This window comes from Saimiri boliviensis, chromosome 7 (assembly GCF_048565385.1).
Source record: "Saimiri boliviensis isolate mSaiBol1 chromosome 7, mSaiBol1.pri, whole genome shotgun sequence".
In the NCBI taxonomy this organism is placed as follows: domain Eukaryota; kingdom Metazoa; phylum Chordata; class Mammalia; order Primates; family Cebidae; genus Saimiri; species Saimiri boliviensis.
Genome location: NC_133455.1, coordinates 109,985,699 through 110,011,874, shown reverse-complemented (window position 1 = coordinate 110,011,874; position 26,176 = coordinate 109,985,699). Strand labels below are relative to the sequence as shown.

The 26,176-nt window shown below is 34.7% G+C and overlaps 1 protein-coding gene and 1 non-coding gene across 5 annotated transcripts in view; both read left to right on the top strand.

Annotated features, from left to right (window-relative positions):
• PDE3A (phosphodiesterase 3A) overlaps window positions 1-26,176 on the top strand; it is a 316,302-nt gene that overhangs the window by 113,541 nt on the left and 176,585 nt on the right. The window contains exon 1 of one of the 4 annotated variants that reach the window (XM_074403202.1): window positions 23,174-25,858. The exons of the other annotated variants lie outside the window; for them this stretch is intronic. The gene's annotated coding sequence lies outside the window, so the exon portion shown is untranslated. Of the gene's footprint in view, window positions 1-23,173; window positions 25,859-26,176 lie in introns of those variants that run through there. 4 annotated transcript variants of the gene reach the window in all.
• Window positions 21,169-21,272, top strand: LOC120360821 (small nucleolar RNA U13). The gene has a single exon (XR_005577238.2). It is a non-coding gene; the product is annotated as a small nucleolar RNA U13 (small nucleolar RNA).

The window sequence follows — 26,176 nt, the reverse complement described above, 5'->3', positions numbered from 1 at the left end:
TTGAAATCTTGAAAGTACTCATTCCTTAAGTAATTAATTAAAACAAATACATAAAAGGTGTAAGGCATTAAGCTTCTGCAGAAGACACATGTTCTTCCAAAATAGTCTGTCAATAATTGCAGTTTTTATAATAATTGTGAGAGAAGGGTAATGAGCTTAGGAATTGTTCTTCCTCTAAATTTTTATAAAGGGCTCTTAGAAATAAAGATGGTTTATTCCTATTGGCCTCTTGTCCCATGGAGAGGAGTCATGTTTGAAGACAGCATGCTAAATTGGAAGGAGCAATGTTTCCAAACAGCATACTGAGGAAATAAACATACTGCTATATTACATAGTTGTAATAGCTGTAGTTGTAATCAGACATACATACCCTCGTGAGCCATTGCTATTTTATACACTCTCATTAGATCAAGCTTCTGGAAACCCAGGAGGCGTGTTATGTAATTAATAAGTACTGCATCCAGAGCCAATAGGCCGACCACTACACGCCTGCCTTGAGAGAGCCCTTGATGACTCTTACTCTTTGTGTTTTTGTATTTTCAGTACCTACCTAGCACAGTGCTCGACATTCAGGAAGGAGTCAACAAATACTGAATGTATTCAACAAGATTAGAAACTGCTGGTAAACTTAATGATGTAAATGTTTATTGTAAATGTAAAATTTTCCAGGAAATAACGCTTTTCATCCAGATATACTCACCTGTTTTGAAATATAATATAAATGAATTTTCCTTTTTCATAATCAGGGCAAGTGTTAATATTACAAAATCCTTATTAAGCCAGGACAATGCCAATATTTTATGGGCTGTATTTCAGTATTCTTAATTCTAATTTCAAATAGTCCCTCTTCGACAATAAATCTCAAATCATTTCCAGATCAAAATTTTGGCACATTCATTTTTTGCCTAGATTTTTGGATAGTTGAAAAATCTACCAGCCTTCTGAATTTTCTCATGCATTTTTCTCACTATCCTGATTAAAAACCAGAAAATACACTAATTTGAAAATACATACTTTGTGATATTTTTCAACATTTATTAAAACCCACATTTTATCATGACCAGGCTTCTTATCTATACTTTTGCTTAGAAAAATGGCAGTTTGGAATTCATTTTTAATTTTTCGGGTAGCGTTGCTGTATTTCTCAAGAATAGTGGTTGAGTTATGGCATCTAATACTTCTAAATACTCTTCCTTCTTGAAAAGGTTTTTAGTCATTCCCTTAAAAGATAACTGACACTGTTAATAGAAACTGAAAAACACTGAAGACATCATTTTTAGGTACATAAGCTGTATCAAATGTAGTGTCGCCTGAAAGGCATCATCAGAGCTAAAGTTGCGTTCCAGCGGGTACTGATGAACTGCTCTCTTTTTGTTGGTGTAACGTGATTGCAGTAGTAAGCCCAGGGGGCTCTACGCTACTCCTGCTTCATCGGTGCTGAAGTTCATGGATTACCTTCTTACCTAAATTTCTCTCAGTGTTTTCTTCTCTGCTATGCCTTGAGCATATCTCTCGAGTTTATCATGTATCTTGGTTGCTGAGGGCCAGACTGAAGAACTATCATTATCCCTTCTTATAAGTTAAAAGGGAATTAAGGAAAAAGAATCTTAATGCAGAAAAATATTTTGGTTGTTCATCCTATATCTATATCCTGTTCCTTTGAGTTTATGGTCAAACATGAACACATTTATACAATTCTTTCCTGGGGCAGTGTGGCAGAAACTGTGGTTGGAAAGTGATATTACACTGAGGGCGCTTGGACCAGAGACTTCTGCAGCTGCAGTTGCCGTTGCTTTGAAGATTCTCACCTATTGCTCTGAACTCCTACAAGTTCAGATGTTAATAGTTGAACATCCTTCAACAAAGTCTCAAATTGATTTTACATTGACTGGTATCGCAAAGCAATTGGAATGTATACAAAAGAGCAAAATCGAGAAGCTGGATGATCTAAGCCTGACGTCCCCAAATATTTAAAAGGCTTAGTTTGTCAAGAGTTAATCATCTTTTTCTGAGTTCTTTTCATTACTGTCGACAAAAGCAAGTACTGGAGAAAATTTTTTCTTTTGGCTGTGGAGACAGCAGTGAAGATGAGCTCATCTGTCCATCAAGCTCTTGCTGTTGCTTCCTGGCTTCATTTAATAGCTGTGAGGCCAAACCCTTACTGTCTTTGAAGTGAGAACATGCAAAGTTTGAGTCTTTGACGTGTCTTTGAGATGTGTCCGTGGCCAACCAATGAGAGAGATTTGGCAGTTAGTGTCAGTGCTACAGAAGACAGTTAATTGTAGAAAAGCCACGGGATAAAACTCCAAGTCAAAACGATAGAACATCATCCAGGTTATATAATGTTTTTTAGCTATATAGTAGGGGCCCTCTGCATTCAGGGCTTTTAAACTTATTTCCTTACCTTCTTTATCATTTACATAGTAAAGCATTCAGAATAAAAAAATTATTTTGATTGTGGGCAAACTGCTGCATGTCCTAAGCATTGTATAATTTAACATGTTCAATTGTATTTTCTAAAAATGTTATTTCTTAAAGAAATAAAGTACAGCATTTACAAAACACACAGGATCTTATTATTGAAGAAATGCCTAGATTATTTGCAAGTCTATTAGGAATAATTTCCTTAATTTATTGACCATTTTCACCTCATGGAAAGAAGTTTCCCTCCTCTCTTTGCTTTGGATTACATAACTTTCAATTTTCTTAAAGTAATGATTTGCCCAGAAGCTTATTCATTCAGCTTAAAAACCACAGTAGGGTAGTGAGAAAGAAAAACTTGTGCATAACTTTTTCCACTATCTTTTCACAAAGATAAGTTCTAAGTGGGAGAAGCTTCCAAAGTAACTAAACAAAACTAGCATCGACAGTGAAGGCAGAACACTGTTCAGGTTCTTAAATGAAACAATAGGAGAAATTGTTTTCATTGGCCTGACCTTAACTAACTAACTTGGTTAACCAATGCTCTGGTCTCTCTGTTAAAAATACCAACTAATGTCCATCAATTGTGGTTACCAGGCCAGTTTATACTTACTATTGTAATTGCATAATTTAATTAAAAATTATATAAACTACTGAAATATAAGCCAAATATATTGTTGCTCTTTCTATGGAAACTTGATTGAACGCTTTTATTTTTGAAAGACTTGATGAAGGCAAAGTAGATATAGCATATATGTTAACTTAGTTGTAGATGATGTAATTAGGGACTGTTGGTAAAACTGTAAGATCATATACTCTGTAGCATTACAGATGTTTAAATTATTTTCCTGCTAAAGGTGACATGAAATAGAGAGTAGGAAATCTAAACCTTGTAGGGTTTTATCCCATCATAGAAAGATTGGTGAATGAATGTCTGAATAATGAATGTTTCAAGTTGAAATTGAATGTTTATTATATGCTCATTTAATTCTTAAAAATGATTCTTTGCTATATGAGACTCTTTCAACTGTATTTACTGACTTTTTTGTTCTTGTTATTAACTAGTCCTAGTTGTATCTTCGAGATGTGTCAGTGGCCAACCAATGAGAGGGATTTGGCAGTTAGTGTCAGTGCAATATGAAGACTCTTGCCGTATTACATCAAACCCTGATCATAACTGGGGTACTGTAAGACCTACCTTTTGGTAGTTATATATAGAGTAACACAATGAAACAGCCAACAAAAAATAAGTAAAGGAAGCATTTTAATATTTATTTGTATATTTTTAAGAACATTGAAATGAATTCCATTTACTGCTTACAGCATCTATTCACAAATCCTCCAAACTCTACAGGTTTTTGGCTTGAACAATTTATTCAGATTCTCTACATAAGTAAGTGACTTGGGAAATAGATATTTTTAATAAGTTCCCCAAGTAATTTTCTCTAACATGTACAGAAAGCACAAGATTATTTCTTTTTGTTTTGATTCATATGATTACATAATTATCATTTAACTAAGAAATGAAAAACATTTTAGTGACTAAAAAGATTAATTGCACACATGCATTTATTTTACTGTAAAAAAAAAACCGATATAGAAGAATGTTTCTAAGCCATAAGAACACAAATATTTTTGTTCCAAAATAACTTACCCAAAGGTCATGGCATAGAGAAATTCCCTTTTTTTCTATAGGTGTATGTTTCTCTTGAGTGAGCTTTACTTCAGTGTTTTACTTGGGCACATATAGGGAAAGAAAAAAAAATCATGTTCAAGTTGAAGAATACAGGAGTTGCAGATGAAGAGAAACAGATTCTGGCACACAAAGTTAACAATGCAAAACATTAAAGCCCAGGTATACCAATAATCAAGCTGGCCAAGATATAATACACATTAAAATAAAATAATTTTTTTTCTCAAAGGACAAAATTGGAACTAAGTATGTCTGACTGTTTTAGAGATAAGGACTTCTCAACTTCTAATGTAAAAAGAGAAGCTGGTGTTTATGTGAAAGAATCATCTGTGTAAAAGCCATATGAACTGCCTCTAATAAATAACGATTTAATCAAATGTCACTATGTTTTTTAATGTTTTGTAGTTTGATGCAGAGAATGTACTTTTATTTCTGCAACAGCTGCTCTTTTTAAATGGATGCAGCTGTACTACAGATTTAATTTGCAACAATTTCTTAATTTTTAGTTGATTGCTTCTAGTCTTTCAAAAGCAATGTTTCATGTTTCTGTGGAAAGACTTTTTCTTCCTAGAAAAGTGCAAAGTATGATGTGAAGTAGGAATTAGGCAAATAAACGTTTTCGCTTGCTTTTTTTAAAACATAAAAGTGATAGTTCCTCTCTTTATAGCACTGCTTTTCCTAGACATCCTTTTTCAAACAACATTTCCAAAGAGATTTGATGACTACACATCAGTCATCTCGAAACTTCTAAAAGGCTATAAGCTATAACGAATTCTGACAAGTGACTTGAAAATATGAAAAAAAAAATCACGCTCTTTCATTTAAAATGCTCTCTGCTTTGAGAATAACCCAGTATCAAGTATATGTTGCTTGAATTAGAACTTTTACTTTTTAATAGAGAGAGATACTTTTATCTTTGATACATTTTATTAAATTGTAAAACATATGCCACTTCCGTATCTCCTTCTATTACTCTGTTTCTACTGTAATGCTTAGAAATCTGCTTTCTAGTTTAATTGCTGTGGAGAAATCATCTTGTCACATAGCTTCAAATTCAGTCTTTTTTAAATTCAAAGAAAAATTTGGAGGAAAAGGTAGATATTAATGTTGGATTCTATGATATTTGTTCTAATCTCAACATCTTTGAGTGTAGATGTATAGACGTTTAAAATGTGATTTAAAAAATGTGTAATGCTTTTAATTTTCCTCATGTAAGACTTGTCTATAGGGCTCTGCATGTGTGAGCAGGCTGCATGGAACCTCCTAGCCTGCTGGCCCCTTCACTCCTCCTGTACCCAACTGACTCATAGCTTAGTGGACAATTTTTTTTGTTTTTGTTGTTTTTTTCTTTAAATTATACCTTCTTTCTTGAATATTTTCAAAAATCTCCTTGTATCTATATTAGAATATTTTTAGCTGTTACTGAGGAACTTAATTTCTTTGTATAGTAGGTCATGCAGTCGGAATTCTGTAACACATAGAAATGTGTATCTTCCCTTCCCAAGGTAGTCCTTCTGAATTAAACAAATAGTCATTATAATTTCCTTGAGATTTTTATCTCTTAAAAGGATGTTATGTTTAATGGTAGAGGAATAGTATGTAATTCAGTAATAGTCTGTTTTAATTTTTATATAAGGTTTCTAATATTTTAATTATTGCTTATTAAATAAAGCCCACTTAAAATAAACAGGTATAATCAGTGTTCTCTGAGATCAACATATCTTTTTGTATAATTTATAATCTCTTTGTATAAAGGAAAATGATTTTGGGCTTATCTCTGATTTCTGAAGGAAAGGGGTTTCTCTGTATAACACAGTGTGCTCATTCTTTTTCACTGTAACACTACTGTCTATTAATGGCTAATGAGCTTTGTTAGGTTTAATCAACATTTCAGCAATTTTTCACTTGAATTTTGTTTAATCCTGCTTTGTCTTTTACCTTTTGTTCTTTATTACCTTATCTCATTTGATTTTTATGCTTAAGATAAAACATATACTTTGAAATGTCCTCAAAATTTGAAAGCATGGCTGCAAAGTGTGAAATAACTGATGTTAAGGGAACATCACTAATAATGGTCATTGACATATGGATGACCAGAAAGACCAATTATAATTTGTGTTTAAAAAATTACTATATCCTTTTCAAATATTTATTTGATGGGTGGTGAGTTTGGTGGAAAGAAATGACTCTTGAGAAATATCTTTTTCATTCATTATTAATTTGTTTAGAGAATAGCAAAGTTTCAGCATATTTTTTTGAGATCAAAAGTAGCATTTGAAATTAGACAATGAAATGCCAATTTTTGTATTAGTTTCCTGGAGCTGTTGTCACAAAGTAACACGAACTGTACCACGTAAACAATAGGAATGCGTTGTCTCAAGTTCCAGAGGCTGGAAGTCAAAGTTCAAGGTGTCAGTAGGTTGGTTCTTTCTGTGGGCTCTGAAGGAAGATCTATTCTGTGCCTCTTCTCTAGCTTTGGGGGATTCAAGCATTCGTTGGCTTATAATAGCATTCTTCCCATGCCTTCTTTTTATATGTCTGTCTCTGAGTCCATATTCCTTTTTTATAAAGATATAGACATATTGGAATGGAACCTGGCCTAATGACTCCAGCTTGATCATCAGCAGTGACCCTATTTTCAAATAAGGTCATGCTTATTAGCACTGGGGATTAGGACTGCAATTTTTTTTTTGGGGGGGGGGAGGACAAAATTCAACCCATAAAAATTCTGAAACTTTGTTTTATCCTTTTATGGTTAGTCTTAATAAGTTTTCAGAGTACTTTTTATTTCTGTTCTCAGTGCTTAGAATAAGACAAAAGAAGGTATTATTCACTCAACCATATTGGTTTATTTAGTAAGAAAATGGACTGAGATTTTATAATGAACTCTGTGCTGATATTGGCATAAAAACAAGCAAATTTAAAGAATTTACATATCTACATTTACATGAAATCAATGTCCTTATAACCTTCTGACATTTACTTTCCTTTTTGTATTTATAGACTTAATTTTACTTTTAAGTATTATTACTATCTTTAATGCATTTGTGCTTTTTTAATATGACAGGCTATGGAGTGCAAAGATTTTTTTTTTCCTTTGGATTAGCAGAAGATAAAACTGTATATTCAATAATTTAGATGAGTTCCTTGGAACAACTGAGGAGTCTGTGGCCTGACCAACCAGATTAAGGACCTTACCTCACTAATATTTGGATGGTACAGCTTGAAGTTTAATGTTTTAATGTTTCTGCAAATAAAAATTAAGGGATAGTTGTTCTTCTAGAACACATGTATAAATTCTTATTTTAGCCTATTTCTGATAGACCTTTAAAATATATTATCTTGACAATTATATTGATAGAGCATATATTAGTCTGTTTTCACACTGCTATAAAGAACTGCTAAGAGTGAGTAATTCCTAAAGGAAAGAATTTTAATTGGCTCATGGTTCTGCATGGCTGGGGAGGCCTCAGGAAACTTACAGTCATAGCAGAAAGCACTTTCTTCACAAGGTGGCAGGAAGGAGAATGAATGCAGGAGGAACTGTCTAAAACTTATAAAACCATCAGATCTTGTGAGAACTCACTATCATGAGAATGGCATGGGGGAAACCCTCCTCATGATTTAATTGCATCCAGTTGATGTCTCTCTTGACACATGGGCAATATGGGGTTTACAGTTCAAGATGAGATTTTGAGTGGGGACACAGTCAACCCGTATCAGAGTGATACATTCATTAAGATTAACAATTCTTACTTCCCAATGTATATGTTCCTCATGTTTTTAAAAAGGAAAATATGATAGATGTGGTGATTTAGAAACTGGCTGCTTCTAAGTGGTTCACCTAATCACAGATTTTTGCTTGTTTGTTTTTTTGAGACAGAGTCTTGCTGTGTCATCTGTGCTGGAGTGCAGTGGTACAATCTCAGTCTACTGCCACCCCTGCCTACAGGGTTCAAGTGATTCTCATGCCTCAGCCTCCCTGGTAGCTGGAATTACAGGCATGTGCCACCATATCTGGCTAATTTTTGTACTTTTAGTAGAGATGGGGTTTCACTATGTTGGCCAGGCTGGTATCCAGCACCTGGCCTCTAGTGATCTGCCAGCCTCGGCCTCCCAAAGTGTTGGGATTACAGGCATGAATCACTATGCTTGGCCTAATCACAGATATTAAAATGACTTGTTTGAGAGCTAGAGGTAAGTGTAGATACTTTGAAAGAATTGCTTTGTTTTTTTCATAGTTTTTGAAAGCTTTTTTTTCTAATTATTGAAGTAATCCATGCTTACTGAACAAATTTTAAAAAACAATGTGAAGAAAAGTACTTAAAATCCAAGCATAATATAACATTAAATTTGATTCATATATGTGTCTGTCTGTGAGTGTGTGTACATATGCCTATGTGTAAAGCTAAAGAATAATTTAAAAAATAAATTATGACTTATATAAATATGAATGAATGCATGCCAAAGATTCTTTTTAACTGGTTAATTAATGAGGGAACCAGTAAGATATTACAACGGATTCAAATGAGAAGTTAAAGTATCACACACATTTAAAGTCAGAAAGGAAGTGCTGAAATTAATTCACAAAAAGATGTAGAAGGCAGGGCATGGTGAGTCATGCCTGTAATCCCAGCACTTTGGGAGGCTGAGGCAGGCAGATCACTTGAGGTCAGGAGTTTGAGACAAAACTGGTCAACATGGTGAAACCTTGTCTCTACTAAAACTACAAAAAAAAAAAAAAAAAAAAAAAAAAAAAAAAAAAAAAAAAAAGCCAGCTATGGTGGCAGACATCTGTAATTCCAGCTACTCAGGAAGCTGATGTGGAAAAATAGCTTGAAACCAGGAGGCAGAAGTTGCAGTGAGCCAAGATTGCACCACAGCCCTTCAGCCTGGGTGACAAACTGAGACTTAGTATCTTAAAAAAAAAGATGCAAAAGTGGTCAATTTCCACAAGGCAGTAATCAATTGCATTCCATTGGGCACAGCATCCATTTCTATTTCTGTCATGTTTCTGATAGTAAATGAGATTGCTGTCAGTTTCTATGTTTTCAGAGTTGTAAAATGGCTCAAAGACAATAAAAGCCAGAGACACACATGAGCTAGTCAGGGCACCTACTAATTTATCTTGTTTTTTCTTTTTGCCCATTTTGAATTCTTTCTCAATTTTTTAATACAGCTCATATTGACATTTATTTTCATCAATTGCAATTATGGGTTTTTTTGCTTTTTCACCTAAAACAAATATAATTGAAAATAAAAGCATAATGCATATTTCTTCCTGTTGACATTGATACCACCTAGAGCGTTACCCAGGAGCATTATGAAATACACAACACTTAAAAACAAATAAAAATATCCTTTCTTTGAGCTCTTTACTCTTGGGAGGGGAACTATATTATCCTTTTTACTTTCTTCCTCCCAGTAAACCTCTCTCTCTTTCATGCACTCTACCAACATTCCCACCCAATCCACCCTTACCCTTTCAAATTCAGTCCTATCCTGATTCTGGAGTTTGGGGTTTTCTTTGAATCAGTTGATTCAAAGAAAATTTTGTTCAGTGCTGGTGAACAGGAATTCTTAACATTTATTTTTAAGGATTCTATTTAATTGCTAATTACAGAGCTTTGTTAAATTAAGCTGACCTCCACTCACATTTACAAAATTCATCTTTGTTTTGGTTTTCATGAGACAAGTATCTCTCTTTAAGTGAACAAGCTTTTAAAAGAATTAGCTTCTTCAGTATAAAAAGCAAAATGCAATTCACAGCCGGTGCAATGGCTTACACCAGTATGCAACCCCAGCAGTATGGGAGGCCAGTGCTGGAGAATCCCTTGATCTCAGGAGTTCAAGCTCAGCCTAGGCAACATAGTGAGAGACATCTTTATAACAACAACAATAAAACAACAACAATAAATAATTACCTCAGCCTATCCAGTGGCTTGGGACTTCAGGTACATGTGGTGACTTGTACCTGAAGTCCCAGCTACTCGAGAGGCTGAATATAGAGGTATTGCTTAAGCCTGGGTGGTTGAGGCTGTGGGGAGCTGTAATGGCACCACGATACTGCAGTCTGGGCAAGAGTGAGTCCCCGTCTCACACACACAAAAAAGCAATGTGCATAATCACATCATTATGCCAGAAGTGTCCAGGTTCAAAGTGACATTTTATATTTTAGTAAATACTTTTTACTAATAGTTCTTTAGGAACAAACAAATAATTCTTCTGGAATAAATAAATTGAGAATCATTAAAGACTTTGCAAAATACCATGCTCCAATATCAGTAACACACTCTAAATCTGAATATGGCTATGTACATGCTTTCAGTTTACAGTTAAGTATAGATTTTTGCTTCCAGTTATTTTCTCTTAATCATTTCTTTCCTTCATTAAGGGTTTTCTATTTTATTTTCATTAGCGTGCATGGACAAGAGAAAGGATGCATTTTGTTGTTTCTAGAGATGAATACAGAAAATGCCTTGTGAAGACTGAGTGGCTGTGATTTACAAAGTTGGAGCAATGTAGCCAGTGAGCCTTTCAGGCAGCCCTGACAGCAGAAGCAAGCCTTGAGGTGGGCATGAAAAATGACACAGGCTTCCTTATACCAGACTCTTATTACCATTTTGATTTCAAAAACTGTGTTGGGTGTCAGTAAACTACTGTAACCAGGAAAATTAGATAAAACAACTATTTCTTTTGTCCTATGTATATTGCATATATGGAAGAATGAAAAGTCAGTACATAGCTATCAGTCTCTACAGAGGAAGGGAAATAATTTGTGCCTAGATATATTAATGCCTAATTGAAATGTTTTACATATGTGATTATAAGATATGTCATCTACTTAAAATGTATAGTTAATCTCCTTTCTTGCCTAGCCTACAGACTAAATGGCTTTATTCCAGCAAATTTCAGTCTGAAAATAATGTTCACTGATTTAGATGTTGATGACAGATGGGTCTTAGGTCAGGATAACAGCTATGGCTGGGAGAAATTGATTGTTAGCATTTATGCTCTGATAATGAATGACCTGAATTTTTCTCACATGTTTGCTCAGGAAGCACAGGGCTGTGGAGGTCTTGACGTCATAGAGGCAGAAGGATTTGGGGCCAGAGTATATTCACTGCTGGCAGTCATTCATTAGTAAATCCTTGGTAAGAGAGTTGAATTTGAGTGACATCTGGAGGCTTTTTAGAGGTGGGGGAATTCTGGGTTTGCATTTTTTTTTTCTGGTAAGCTAGATTCATCTTTTAGGAAATGCCACATATCATTGATGGGTTTAATATTTCACATTGAGAGGAAGTGAAAGACTGAAAAAACTGAAGAAAGATTGAGTTTTTATGATTCTTTCCCCGAATGAATTTGGTTAATTTAATGTTAGGTGCTGATATAAAACATTGCTTGAACCATGTAGTATCAGGAATACATATTTGTTATTAGTTCTTGGTTGCCGTTTAAAAATGGAGATTGAAATTTCCTTTACCTAGCAAGAAAATTACAGCAGTGATCCTTGAATATTTAGAAAATACACATACATTCCAAAGTATCTAGTGATGAGGCAAAATTGTTCATGTTGAATTCCATTTCTAGCTAAAGGCCATTTCTGGAGGAAACTTGTAATATTGGAGAAGTTGCCTGAGCGTGTTGTGTTTGCTGCATGGCTTCTCAGCACTGTGGCCAAGCAGAGCAACGGTTGAGGTTAGGTTAGCAATCTTGAGGCTGAGATGCAACTTAGACTCCAGTCCCCTATAAAATGTACCTTACAGAATTTAGAGATTTGATGAAATTTGAAGCAAATTTACCATATTGAACATCAGTAGTGTCCCAAAAGAAGACCATAAAATTCTGTGGTGGTTAAAATCTGTTGTTTAAATATTAAAAGTATAATATTAAACGTTTCCTTTTGTTGGTTCTCATCCCATCAGAAGAGCTAGATCCTAATAGAACTTTGGTATTTTATCAAAATAGGAGAAACAGTAATTTAATGATCCTTTAGACCAGAGGTGGTGGCTCATACCTGTGATTTCAGTTATTTGGGAGGCCTAGGATCACTTGAGGCTGGGGAGTTTGAGACCAGTCTGGGCTACCTAGTGAGACGCTGTCTGTACCAGATAAAAATAAAAATTAGCCCATTATGGTGGCATGTAACTGTCCTCCTAGTTACTCAGGAGGGTGAGGTGGGGGATCACTTGAGCACAGGAATTTGAGGCCCACTGTATTCCAGCCTGGGAAACAGAGTGAGCCTGACTCAAAAACAATCCTTTAATACTTACCTATTCAAGAATTTTTCTTTTCAGTCCAAGAGCATCAGTATGTTACTGACAAAGCAGTTTCCCGTCAAAATGGCATCTTTGTCTGTTCGGTGCTACAAAACCAACACCCAAACCGAAAGTGAACATGTAACAGTCCAGGCTTTATTCAATGGCGTGGAATTGAGAAGATAAGAGAGCTGGAAAGTCACAGAAACGGGCGTCTCTAATGAAAGGGATGGGCATTAAAAATAAGGGAGGAACATTTGAGTTTTTTTCTGGGAATGGGCAGAGAACTCCTCAAAACCAGAGTGCTGCCTTTTCCCCCCGCCTTTGATTGTTTCAGTGGATTGTTGTCATGGTGATTGTAAACTGTCATAGTGCTGTGGGGTGTATCATTTAGCATGAAAATTAGAATATAATGAAGTTAGAGATTCTTCAGAGGTCAAGTAAGCTGTCATCTTGGATCTCACAAGTCTTGGCCATTTTGGTCACTAGGAGGAATTTTGGCCTCAGGCGTCCTATTTCTGAAGATAAGCAGAGTTAAGGTGGGATAGAAATTCACCTATGTCACGAAGGCATCATACTGGGTAAAAATCTACCACACATTGTCTAGATTTCTGTGTTAGAGAATGATTATTCATACTTTATGAAAAGACGTTGTAGTTAAGATTGTCAAGTAATATTTAACTACAAAGTGGATTGTGTGCCTTAATTAGGTTATTCTACAGGTATAATCAAATTTCTTTAAAGTAGTAGTTAGCAGTAAGTGCGGTCCATCATCAGTGCATTTTTGTTGGATAAATAGATAATAAAATTCAAATATTGTAGAACTATAAAACATCCATATTTAAATTACCTCTTGTAATCTTATTTCCCAGATAAAATTCCTGATGATAATTTAGTGCAGTCTGTCTCTCTCTCTCTCTCTTTTTTCTCTGAGTCAGAGTCTTGCTGTGTTTCCCAGGTTGGAGTGCAGTGGTGTGATCACAGCTCACTGCAACCTCTATCTCCCGTGTTGAAGCTATTCTTGTGCCTCAGCCTCCTGAGTAGCTGGGATTACAGGTGTGTGCCACCACATCTGGCCAATTCTTGTGTTTTTAGTAGAGATGGGATTTCACCCTATTGGTCAGGCTGGTCTCAAACTCCTTACCACAAGTGATCCTCCCACTTTGACTTCTCAAAGTGCTGGGATTACAAGTGTGAATCATTGAACCTGGCCTAGTGGTCTTTCAATAGACCAGCATAGTGAGGAGGCATAGCACAGCCTTTGGAGCCAGAGTGTTTGGGTTCAAATCCTGTCTCTGCTATTGTCTGCCTAGCAGTCTGGGCAGGAAATAGATGACTCAGAGGTCACTGAAGACTTTGAAGAGGGGAATACTTATAGAAGTATTAAGAAAAGCCACAAGGAATGATGAGGCAGCCTAGGTGCCCAAAAAGTGAGATCTGTTACTGCTAGGACCAAAGGCTTAAGGAGAGGGAGGTTTAACTGAAACCCAGTGAGAGCAGTACCTGTGGGAAAGGGATTACCAAACAAGAGCTGTGCATATGAGTAGAGATGTGCAGCCACTATTGGATTACAGTGCCGCATTGAGAGGCGGGGGCAGGGCAGGGAGGGGTGCCTGTAAATACTCTCACTTCAACCTCTTTTCTTTTGTTCTTCTACACTCACTGATGGTTACTCTCATGAGCTGAATCCTGACAAGATCATGGACTCCAGAATCCAGGTGTTGTGATTTGTAAAATCAGGCTCTTTAGGGGAGAGGAAGAGGAAAGAGATGAGCAAGGGTGGGGTGGTTGTGGCGAGAATGAAGACTTACAAGCAAAAAGCAAAAACACTTGTTAGCTGTGTTTGCTAGTAAGGCACTTTGTTTCCTAGTAACTCTGTGCTTTATTTTCCTTATTTAAAGAGGAGAATAATAGAACCAATAATATACGATTATTGTGAGGGTTAAATGAGTTAATATGTACAAAGTGTGTAGGTGAGTACCACCTGTATAGAAATTGTCAGCAAATATTGTTAATAGTATCATTAACACTTGATAGATTAATTTATGAATTAATTTTACATGCACCTTTTAGCTATTTCTGATTTTTACTTAGCAGTGTATCTTGATTGCCTCCTTCTCTCTCTGTAGATGCACATATACCTATATGGACAGTCATACCTCTGTATCTGTGTGTTCTGCCTTTGTGGATTCAACCAATTGTGAATAGAAAATATTAGAAAAAATAACAATGCAACAATAAAATAAAATACTATAAATAAAAATATAACTTACAGAGCATTTACATTATATTATGTATTTTAAGTAATCTGGAGATTATTTAAAGTATATGAGAGGATGTGTATAGTTTATGTGTACATGCTATTTATCTATGAGGGTCCTAAAGCTAATTCCCCTCAGATACCGAGGGATGACTATATGTACGTATACAGACCAGAAAACACGCAGAGATGTGCCTTACTTCTGTCTCCACACATTCACACTCACATCCCTTCACAAACTACTTTTCATGGCTTCAGTGTATTCCAATGTATAGGTATACCAGAATATATTCAAACCTTTTGGTTTATAAGGGGATTCAGACTCTTTTCAATATTTTACCATTATGCACAACGCTGTAGTAACATTTGACCTTTTAACCTCTAATTTTGGATTCAAGTAAAGCAAGTGAGTCTTGACTATTTTGAGTCATCTAGATTAAGTTTTCTTCAGGCCGCTCTCTAATGAGAAGGAATGCAAATGAGTGACATTAGTACAAATATTCAAGTGGCTGAAGCCTTTTATTTTTCTTGAGCCTAACCCAATTCAATTTTATAGAGGAAGAAAAGGTTTATGGAGTTTTTACATGACCTTTAACTTTATCAAAGAACAGCTTTTAAAATATTTTCTTGATACCACTATGTGCCCTGCACTTAGATTTCATATTGTTTATGAAAATATTGATAACCATGTAATCAAATTCAGGGCCAAATATTTGAACTATTTGACTTTATTGTAATGTCAGAGAAGCATATTTATAGGTGAGTGACTTGAAGCTCATGCTGTGTGTATGTACATTTTTAATGGAATAATGTATCTTGTGACTGCTATGGATATGTGTGTCTCTAGGTATGTGTGTGTCTGTGTTTGTGTGTGTGTACAGTTTTGTCCACAAACTTTCTCCTTACATGACAAATTATGAAGGAAATCTTCCCTTTCCTATGGAATACATTTGATCAACTCAAGTCGACCAATTGTGAAAAAAAAGTGACATTTATTTGCTACTTTTCTACTTCTGGGCAGAATTGGAGTGGAAAGTAATACATGGCATTCTGCACTGAAATATTTGGACTATTTTGCGCTGTAATAGAAAATTTAGGCTTAAGAAAAAGGTTTCTATCCACTGTTTGCTAAACGTAATTAAAGATAATTAGAGAAAATAACATTTTAAACAATTTTGCAGTAAATAAATAAAAGCCCTATGTTTTGATGGCATTGATGGCAATCTGTCCTAAATTCAGTACAACTGTGTTGCATCAGATAAGTTACTTAGCACAAATGTGGTTCATATAAAGAAACTGTTTCTACATCATTATTTATTTATTTAAACATAGTGTCTGTCTAAAATCTTTCAATCCGAGGATTCTTCCATACAGACAGTGGACAAGAGAATGTTGCATGAATTTTTATATACTAGCATTTGCCCTAAGTCTGCCTGTCTGAAATGTGCTCAGTCAGTGCCCGCTTGGAATTCTGCTATCATCTTCTTTCCTCTCTTGCTTTCTTGGCTAGTCTTCTTGTGGTCACTGACACATGCTCTGTTAATCTAGGTCTTTGGGCCCCGGCTCGAAGTTTTCTTCCTGGCACCTAGCATAACAGCTAAATAATCAAAATACTTCCATTATACCAGATTTGGGATTTCTTTAATTTGTGATGACAGCTCAGTGTTTTTAAAGGTAGAATCATACAAAGAAACAATTATTTCTAATTAACCTAAGTAGTTAATGTTTTCTGGGTCTTCATCATTTTATATATTTTACATAGAACAATATACTTAATTTTGAATGTTCCTTTTAAAATTTGTCTGTTTCACAAGCATTTTTTTCTGTATTAAGGTTTCAAAAACATTTTTAATGATCATGTGTCAATTTTTTCTATGGCTATTACATAACTTTCTCTCTTGTTATACATTTGTGTTGTTTTCTACTTTTCCCGACTACAATTAATGATGACATAAAAAGTTTTGCACAAAAAACTTCAGGTTGCAGATCTCTTTACAGAATATTCCTAGAACTGAAATTATTAGGCCAAATGATAGGAATACTTTTAAGCTTTCTGTGTATGTTGTCAGATTGCTTCTGAAGAACGTTGAACCAATTTACTCCCATAGCAATGTAGCAAAGCGCCTGGTAACTTTTTAATTGGATTTCTTTGATAAGAAGCCAAATGGACAACATTTAACTGTTCATTAAAAAAGAGAAGTCTGTTGAATTTCCATTACTGCATTAAAGGAATTCCACATGTTAAAATAAATCATATAATTTTTATTCTCATTGTCATCAGACTATAATAATACTGAATTTGATTCATATTTTCCCCTTTTTGGTACTCATAATGTTAGTATAAATAAGCAGACGTTACAGAATACTGTGAGAAATGGTGAGAAATGGGAGCTGATTCTGTGCTAGTTACTCAGGAAAGTGTGTACTGTTCTGGCCACACTGTCTGTGTTATCAATAAGGAGGGAGGAGATAGATGAGTGCTTGATACTAATTAAGTACTCCACATATTTGATGCCTGGATGCATAAATGAAGTGGTGAATTGATAAACTCACAAAACTGCTATTATTGAAAGGCCAGAGCCATCCTTTGGCATTGTGTGTAGGTGGACAAGCCCCCTTATACAGATGAAGACATGATTGGCTGTTATGTTACTGTTACCATTATGCTCCTTAGAACTTGTTCAAGAAGCTTTCTGGGTCAGTGTGATAGAAGCACCCCCACAAACAAACTGACACAATTCTCAGAGATCTGACATGATAGCCTGATTCCTGACGTCCTCGTGGACCTGGATACTCCACACCCCTACGCCAACCCCCCAGATTCTCTCTCTACTACCTCATGGGCCAAAGTCTTTTGAGATCTATACTAAGAATTGATTTTGGCTCTTATCAATGAGTTGTTCGTGTTCAGTTGTTGGAATTCATTCAAAATTAAATGTCAGGCTTCAGGTTTTAAGAAGTACACTTCTTCAGAGTTTGCTTTGCTTTGTGATGTTGGATAGAAAAGGTACTGGTACTGAACTTTAGCTTCAAGATCTAATGGACATGGGCTTTATGCTCAAAGAGAAAAGTCTTCAACCATGACTGCGGGATTTTTAAAATATAGGAAGACAAATAAATATATACTATATGAAAGTGACAGAGAAAACTGAACAGGTTCCAGAAGAGAATCCTTTATCTTACTTGTTACGCCCTCAGCAGGGAGAAGAACTCAGGAAATGTAAGAAAAGTTCCACGAGGAAGCCTTGTACTTGAATTTGTAGCCTTGCACTTACACTTGAATTCCACTTGCTGTATTAGCTGAAAGTTTCAGTGTTATCGTGGATGTTTGTTACATGTTAAGGCGGGCACTTATTCTATAATGGAAGCTGTATTATTAGATCCTTCTTCTCAAGAAGACTATCAAGTCACTTTGATGAAAACTCCAACTAGTTGTGCCCTAAAGAGGATGTAATTATTTAGGAAACATTCTCATAAGAGTTAAACCAAAAACAACTTAATGTGATTCTGATACAACTAGTTAAATGCTTTATGGTTGTCAATCTCAGAAATATAACTTAATCTCAGTTGAAAAATGTATATAACAGATAGTAATTTTTATAATTTATTACAATTGTTATATGAACTTATAATTTATAAATCATAATTATATATAAACTGATTATTTGAAATGTAGTGAGTTCTTTATAATCTCTTAACTGAATAGAGAGTTCTAAGAGTCTACTCTATTTTAATGTTAACAAGATAAAGTCTTGGGCAGGTGTTTCTGCTGTAATGTGATATATGAGTTTTCGAAAAACATAGGTTCTGCAAATCGTGCCCTAAAACAAGCAAACAAACAAAAAAACAGGACCATGAGAAAAAATAACAATTCCAACCAAAAAACTAGTGGCATTAGGAAGATATGTTAGTACCAACAAATAAATAAATAAATAACTGATACGGTCAATATAAACCTAATCATAGAAAAACAAAAGATGAAAGTGTATTGTTCAAAAGAGATGAAGAGTTGAAAGGGTGGCAAATACAAAATGCATCAAAATCAGAAAAAGCAAACGTTGGGTATTTTCAATAGAGACTTTTTGGTCAAACAGAACAAAGAATAATACTGCAGATGTAAATGGGCATTATGGATTACTCTGTGTATTACTCTTTGCCCTGTTCTGTTCAATTCTGTTCGTATACTTTATGTTCTCCTGCTGTGACTTGGTGATTAAACATTAACCAGGTGCCAGGGAGTGGGAAGGAACTCGTGTAAGTCCATATATCTTTTGCTATCCCACTGTTTACCAATTGAGTATGAGCTAATTAACTATGCAGAAACGTGTTATAAGCAGAAAAGATTTAGTGGTGTTATGTGGTAGGCTAAAAGGAACACTGGCTAGAAAAATCATCAAACTATATCCTACTGTTTTTCCATTTATCCATATCAAACATTTTCCACTATAATCTTTGTTATATAGACTGGTAACTATGCTTATGTTGTTAAAGGAAAATTTACCCTAGTGTTAAATAATATAAAATCCCCAAGTCTCAAAAATTGGTGGGCATTGTGGACCTTGCAGATTAAAATATAAGGCCCCTCTGACTGAAGGAAATGTAGGAACTCTGTATAGTCAGCCCTCTTTACCTCTGGTTTCTGCATCCATGAATTCAACCAACCTCAGAGGGAAAATATTCAAGAAAAAAAGTGATTGAGTCTGAACTGAGCAAGTACAGACTTAAAAAAAAATCATCATTCACTAGACAGCAGACTATATCAACTATTTACATAGCATTTACATTGGATTAGGTCTTATAAGTAATCTGGAGATGATTTAAAGTGAACAGGAGAATGTGCAAATACTGTACCATTTTATATCAGGTACCAGCATCCCTTGATTTTGGGATCTACAGGGTCCTGGAACTAATCTGCCAGGGATATCAAGAGATGACTGTATTCTGTTATTCTTTTCTGTATCTCAGATGATTTCAAAATAAGTTTTTAAAAAGGCTTTTACTTCTTCAAGCTTTGTCTTACAGGTAGAACCTATCTCTTACAGGTAGAACCTATAAAATTGAACATTTTTTCGTGGATAAAGAGTACAATGATGTAAATGTTTCTTGTCCTGTTTTTCTTTTTTCTTCCTATGGTTTCTTTCCTTCCTTCTTCCTCTCCCCTTCCTTCCTCTCTCCTTCTGCCTCCCCAGTATGGATGCAAAAAGGAACAGCATTAAGGGCAAGAATGTAAAGTGATTGATGCCTGACATTGTCATGAAAGAGAAGGACTCGTGATCACATGTAGGTGATACTTTTTGGTAGAAACTTGGCACATGCAGGTGTTTTTGTGCTTTTGGGCCTGTGGAAAGTAATTACTTAAAAATTAAAAAGGGTTTTTAAGAAATTATAGCCTGTGGAGTTTGAGAGGGGTCCTGTTGTGTGCTCTGACATCAGCAACTCTGTGACCTTGGACAATTAGTCCAACGATTTGACAGTTTCACCTTTATATGGTAGATTGAAGATCATAGTCCTGTAGAATTGTTGGATAGATTATAAAAGGAAATACTTGTAAAATGCTTAACGTTGTGCCTAATGTGCAGTAGCTTCTCATTGGCTACTGTGGACTTGTTTGAAATTATTAACCTTTAGTCATCTGTGTATGACATTTCCATGGACCCTTACAAAATGGTTAGAGATATGCAATTAATAAAGAGACCTTCACAATGATGCCGATTACAATTTCACTGTGGATTGTGCCTGAGGTTGTTCCTTGTATCTGTTTTAGAATTTATAATACCAAAAATGAGATTAACAAATTGATTTTTATGATATAAAATATATTTGAGGGTCAACTGTGAGTATTCATATAATTAGACTAATAATGCAAAGACATTTTCAAACAGATTATTCCTATAAACCTTAATCAGGTTACTAAGACCCAGTAACAATGTGATCCAAGTAGTGTACATTTCTTCTGTCTCTCCATCCCATCCTGCTACCTTCACATATATTCAATTTTCTTGTTATTTTGTTGAAGTACAGTTTGTATGCAGTAATACACAAATCTTATGTGTACAGTTCAATTAGTTTGACAAATGCATATAACCTGCATATATTTTCTCAGCTCATATTACTAGTGCCTTTATTATAATTAACAGCATGAAACACATTCTGAGTGGTAAGGATGGTCAAATATATATGGAGCATTTTACATATGCACTTGTTAATCCTCACAACCCCACCTGTTTCATACTATTATTCTGATTTTGCAGATAAGAGTTGAGTTTAATAAGATTAAATGACTCGCTGAGGGTACCAGTGAAGCCTGCCTTCAAACACAAGCTTGGGCCCTTAATCACCGACCAAATTGTATCTCCTTCACTGCTGTAGAAGCGAATCTGTGCCTCCTCTCTAGGTTGCCAGAGTTTCTTTTCACGATGATGAAATTCACAAAAATTCTCTTACTCAAACTTCTTAGTTATTATTTTTGATGATAATATTTAAATCAAAATGGGATCCAAGTCAATGTATAGGGAGACAGTTAAACGTTTTCCTTGATCCTTTTGTAGTTCATGAGCTTGATGGTCTGGTGTTCACACGCTTGTGTGAGATGTGCCACGCTCGAACCTTGTTATGATGTCGGCACATTACCTATCTGATCTGAAAAAAAAATAAGAGTTTTCCTGTAAGTCAAGTGTGTTCTTGAAAAGAGAGCTCAGATATCATAGTATATATGATAAAGTAGAACACATCACGAGCAAAATGTTCTAATTTAAATTTAGTGCATTTTATCTTATTTGAAATATTGTCTGTTATTTTTTAACTGATGGCAATATATTTTGATGCTCAAATAGAAAGCATTTTATATATACTGTTAAAAAGAAAAAATGATTATATTCTGAAGGCAATACTTGTCTATATTACTGAAGAACAATTCATACATCTAAACTTAGTTATGCAATCATTTTTTTGCTTAGACTTCAAATATTTTTTCCATGTGATATCCTCTAAAATTTTTTCTTTTCTTTGTTCAGGAATTTTTTTCTATGTTTGTTATTTGAGCCATTCTTCAGCCAAATTGCTAAGCAGAAATCTATAAAGAAGTAGTTTAATCAAATATGTTCCTCAGATTGTTTTAAAAATATGTATATTGTATCTTGCTGCAGGGCTTTACTTCTCTAATTTTAAAAATATTGATGGATGTGTAAGAGGCTTTCATTCTTTTTTTTGTTTTGTTTTGTTTTTGTTTGTTTTTGAGACAGGGTCTTGCTCTGTTGCCCAAGCAGGAGTGCAGTGGCGCCATCTCGGTTCACTGCAGACTCAACCTCCTGGATCCACGTAATCATCCTGACTCAGACCCCCACATAGCTGGGATGATAGGTGTATGCTACTATACCAGCTAATTTTGTATTTTTAGTAGAGATGAAGTGTCATCATGTTGCTCGGGCTGGTCCTGAACTCCTGAGCTCAAGCAATCTGCCTGCCTAAGCCTCCCAAAGTACTAGGATTATAGGCATGAGCCACTGCAACCACCCAGGGCTTTTATTCTTTCACTGTAGAGAATTTATAAGTATTACAGATAAACAAGAAAATAAATATTAACCTGAATTCATGGTTCAAGCCTACAAATGTTTTCTCCTAATAGTAGGTTCTCTCAATTCTGTGAACCAGGAATTGCACTACTTTTCTCTTTGGGCTTATGAAATGTCTAGAATAATTAATAAAAGAAAAAATATTTTTAAGTCAAAGGATTTTCCTCATCTATTTAAACATAAATCTCTACAGCACCATAATCCATGCAACCTCAGCATCCAGTCAGATTTTTTTTTTTGTTGCCTGAAAACTGCTAAGTGAATACATTTATATATAGAATTAAGATAATGGAAGCATACATGATTGAGCATTTAAGCTAGTTATATGCAATATTACTACTGGAAATAGAAATAAAATTATTCCCACAACCTCGTTTGTGCCAACATTTTGGTTATTTAAATGAAGTAAAGGTTTCTGTTTACTTCACTAGATGTGATGTGAAATTATTCATAGAGTGAAGTAGTGCAATTTTGTTTGCTTATTTGCCTACCAAATCATACCAAAAGAGTTGCTTTCTGTTGATTTGAGTACTTATAAAAAAATGAAGCTATTTTGTAGTGACTGTAAATACTCTCTAAGTGATCATTCCAGACTACTTTACAAAATTCTAGTTAGTTAGATGCCGTGGTCATAAAATCAACAAACGGTGCTAGGTTTTGAGAACATAACAGTAATAGAAATGATTGCATTATGCTTTTGATGTATCAAATTTAGCACAGTAAGCTGTCATTACTCCAGTCTTACGCTAAATAACAACTCACTTTATGCAATACATCCTGATATGATATTAAGTACATAGAGATTCATTCTGTGTTTGTTAAGCTTTCCAGTTCATTGGCATGAACTTTGAAGCACTGGGGAATACAAACAGTTGTTCATTAATTTACAAATGATACTTCACAGAGCAATATTAATTCAAAAGATAATCACATATATTTTGTGAGGCACTATAGCCTCACAAAAAATATATCTAAGTATATATATCTAAAATGTATCTATATTCATATTTGTATGAATATATCTAAATATATTCATACAAAATATATCTAAGGTAACAAAGACATATTAGATATATTTTGTATGAATTACTGTTAGTAGTTTGGTACTTACTGTTGAATCATGTGTTTGACTCCATCCCAAATGGCAGATTTTCAGTTTACAGATTAGCAGGTCTAGGAAAGAGTTAAGGTTCAGCTGAATGCTAATGATCACTTCCAACTTCTTTTTATCATCGAAAATGTATCACTTAAGGTGTGAATCCCATAATCATATAGAAAAATACATTTAGTCAAAAGGATGTCCAGTGTGGTTAGACTTTAAAGGAGCCATTGGAATGAATCCCCCCTATCTAGAAAACTCTTCCACTAGGATATATGCCTATGACTTCATCATGTTATTCATGATAATTCAAATGTCCCTTGCCAGAAATACCTTTCCTGAAGTAGTCCTCTCCAGAAATGTTTGTTTATAGTCTGTCTTCCTCACTAGAGTGAGATCAGGTCAGGGACTTTCCCTGCTTGGTTCATTTAGAGCAGGTCTGGCAAAGGGAATGCATGTGTATTTGTCTATGGAATACATGACTAAAATATGAATGACTGTACAGGTAAAAAGAACTTTTAACATCATCCAATCTATCCAGTTTATATCAAGGAAACTAAGACTATTTATAAAGGAAACTAACGGTTAATTGAGTTCCTCAATATTCTGTACTATGGATTGAGGAAATAAGTGCCAGACACAGTTCAGTCCTTCAGGACACTTTGGGACATTCACTCTTGCCAATAGAAGATGGTTAAGAAGTGTGGTTTGGGAGCTGGACAGACATGATTTTGGCTAGAGTTTGAATTTTAGCTGTATCACTTACTAGCTGTGTCCCTTTGTGAAAGATACTTAATCCTCCTAAGTCATTCTCTTCAACTGTAGATGGAGATGATACAGATCCATTGGATTATTGTGAAGCCTAAATGAGATCATGTATCACAGAGCCTCGCACCAGGAAAACTGTTATAACTGTCATTGTCATTATCATCATGACTGTTTATATAATATAAACGGTCCCTATCATATAAATTGTATAGGCATTTAATCCATTATTTTCTATAGTATCACCATAGTATTTTTTCCCCAAACTTAATGTATTTAGAGTGTCTTAGTTCACCACAGATGATATGTGAAGTTTATGAGGTTGTTATGCTAGTTTAGAATACTAGATAATACTAATAAGAAATTTGGTTTCTATACTAGTTTATAATGCCAATTAATATGAAATATTCATCAATCTAGTGTTTCTGATGCCCAGACCTAACAGGTATTACACAGAAAGACTATACTTTTATCTGTAATAGATTTTTGATATAAGAAGATTCCAAATTCAGCTACAGAGGTTGAAACTCTGTGGAAAAAAATAATTCAAGATAAAATGCTTTTTTCTTCTCCTCTTCGATTTTCTAACCACAATAGAAAAATTCCATCAGTCAGAAACCATTCAGAAGACATGGTTTAATGTCCTAGACATATAAATTATATAGATGCACATTGATCATTCTCTATTATATAGAGTCATCTAATTTGAATTTCTATTTTTTGAGACTAAAGTCAGATGTAATAGTATTATTAAAAAACCAAAGTTTTCCAGATGCACATTATTATGTCATAACCACTGTATCAATACATTTCTCTGTATAATAGTTTTGCTTATTTTAGGTACTAATTTAAAAATATACATTATTTTTCATATTCATTAGAATATATAAACCATCCTAAGGTGCATCGTTGTTAAATTGTAGTTTTCAAATGTAATAGAATCTGAAATTTACTGTTAGAATTAGAAAATATGAATCAGTTGCTTAGCCTAAAATTTTCTGTTGGAGAAGAAAATACCATGACAACTGATTGTCTTCAGAATCATCTAGGGCTGATTGATTCATAATCTAAATTTAGAGATTGTTCGTGTTAGAATCTCAGAAAGACTTCAACATTGCTTTCATTTTGTTAATTCAGCAAAAGAAGTACTAGTTATTTCTGGGCAAGTGGATGTTAAACTTTATGAATGCCAGGCTGGATTATAGTTTCCTCATTTGTACAGTTAGCTTAGTGATTTCTAAAATCTCTTTTCCTTTATTTTCCCTTTCTTCTCCCGTCACTCTGCTGTCATCCTGCACACAGATAAATGTGTGTATCTACATGTAACATGTATACACAATCCAGTTCACGTATCTGAAAAAACTATTCACTCCTGACCACAGGGAAGATGTCTTAGTTTTCTTTAATCTGAAATGTTGGAGTCTGACACATCTTAGACTTTAAGTGAATATTTCTTGAAAAATTTTTAAAATATCTCCTCATCTATTAAAGAGATCATGTTCTTCTAAGACAACTATATTAGTTTTCTATCGCTGTCATTACAAATCACTGTAAACTTTAATGGGATTAAAACCACAAATTTATTAATTTTATAATTCTATATAACTACACAGACCTGTGGGTCGGAAGTCTGACGTGGACTACACGGTGCTAAAATCAAGGTGTTGGCACAGTTGCATTTCTTTCTCAAGTATCTGAGAGGGATCTGTTTCCTTGCCTTTTCTAGCTTCTAGAGGCTTCCCAAGTTCCTTGGCTTGTGACCCTCTTTGTCCACTTTCAAAGCTGGCAGAGGTGAGTTAATTCCTTCTCTCATCACATCACTATAATTTCTACCATCTTCGTGTCTCTCAACTCTGGTCCTCCTGCCTCTTCTTATAAATGCCTTATGGTAACATTGGGCCCACCCAGATAGTCAGGATCATTGCTCTAACTCATCATTCTTAATCACATCTGTCAAGTCACTTTTGCCATGTAATGTAACATATTCACAAATTCTAGGGATTAGGACATGGACATCTCTGAGGGCTATTTTTCTATCTAGGACCCTGAGTGTATGCTAGTAGCTAAAAGAAAAACATCAGAGGTCTTTTCCTTGTGATTATACAGGGA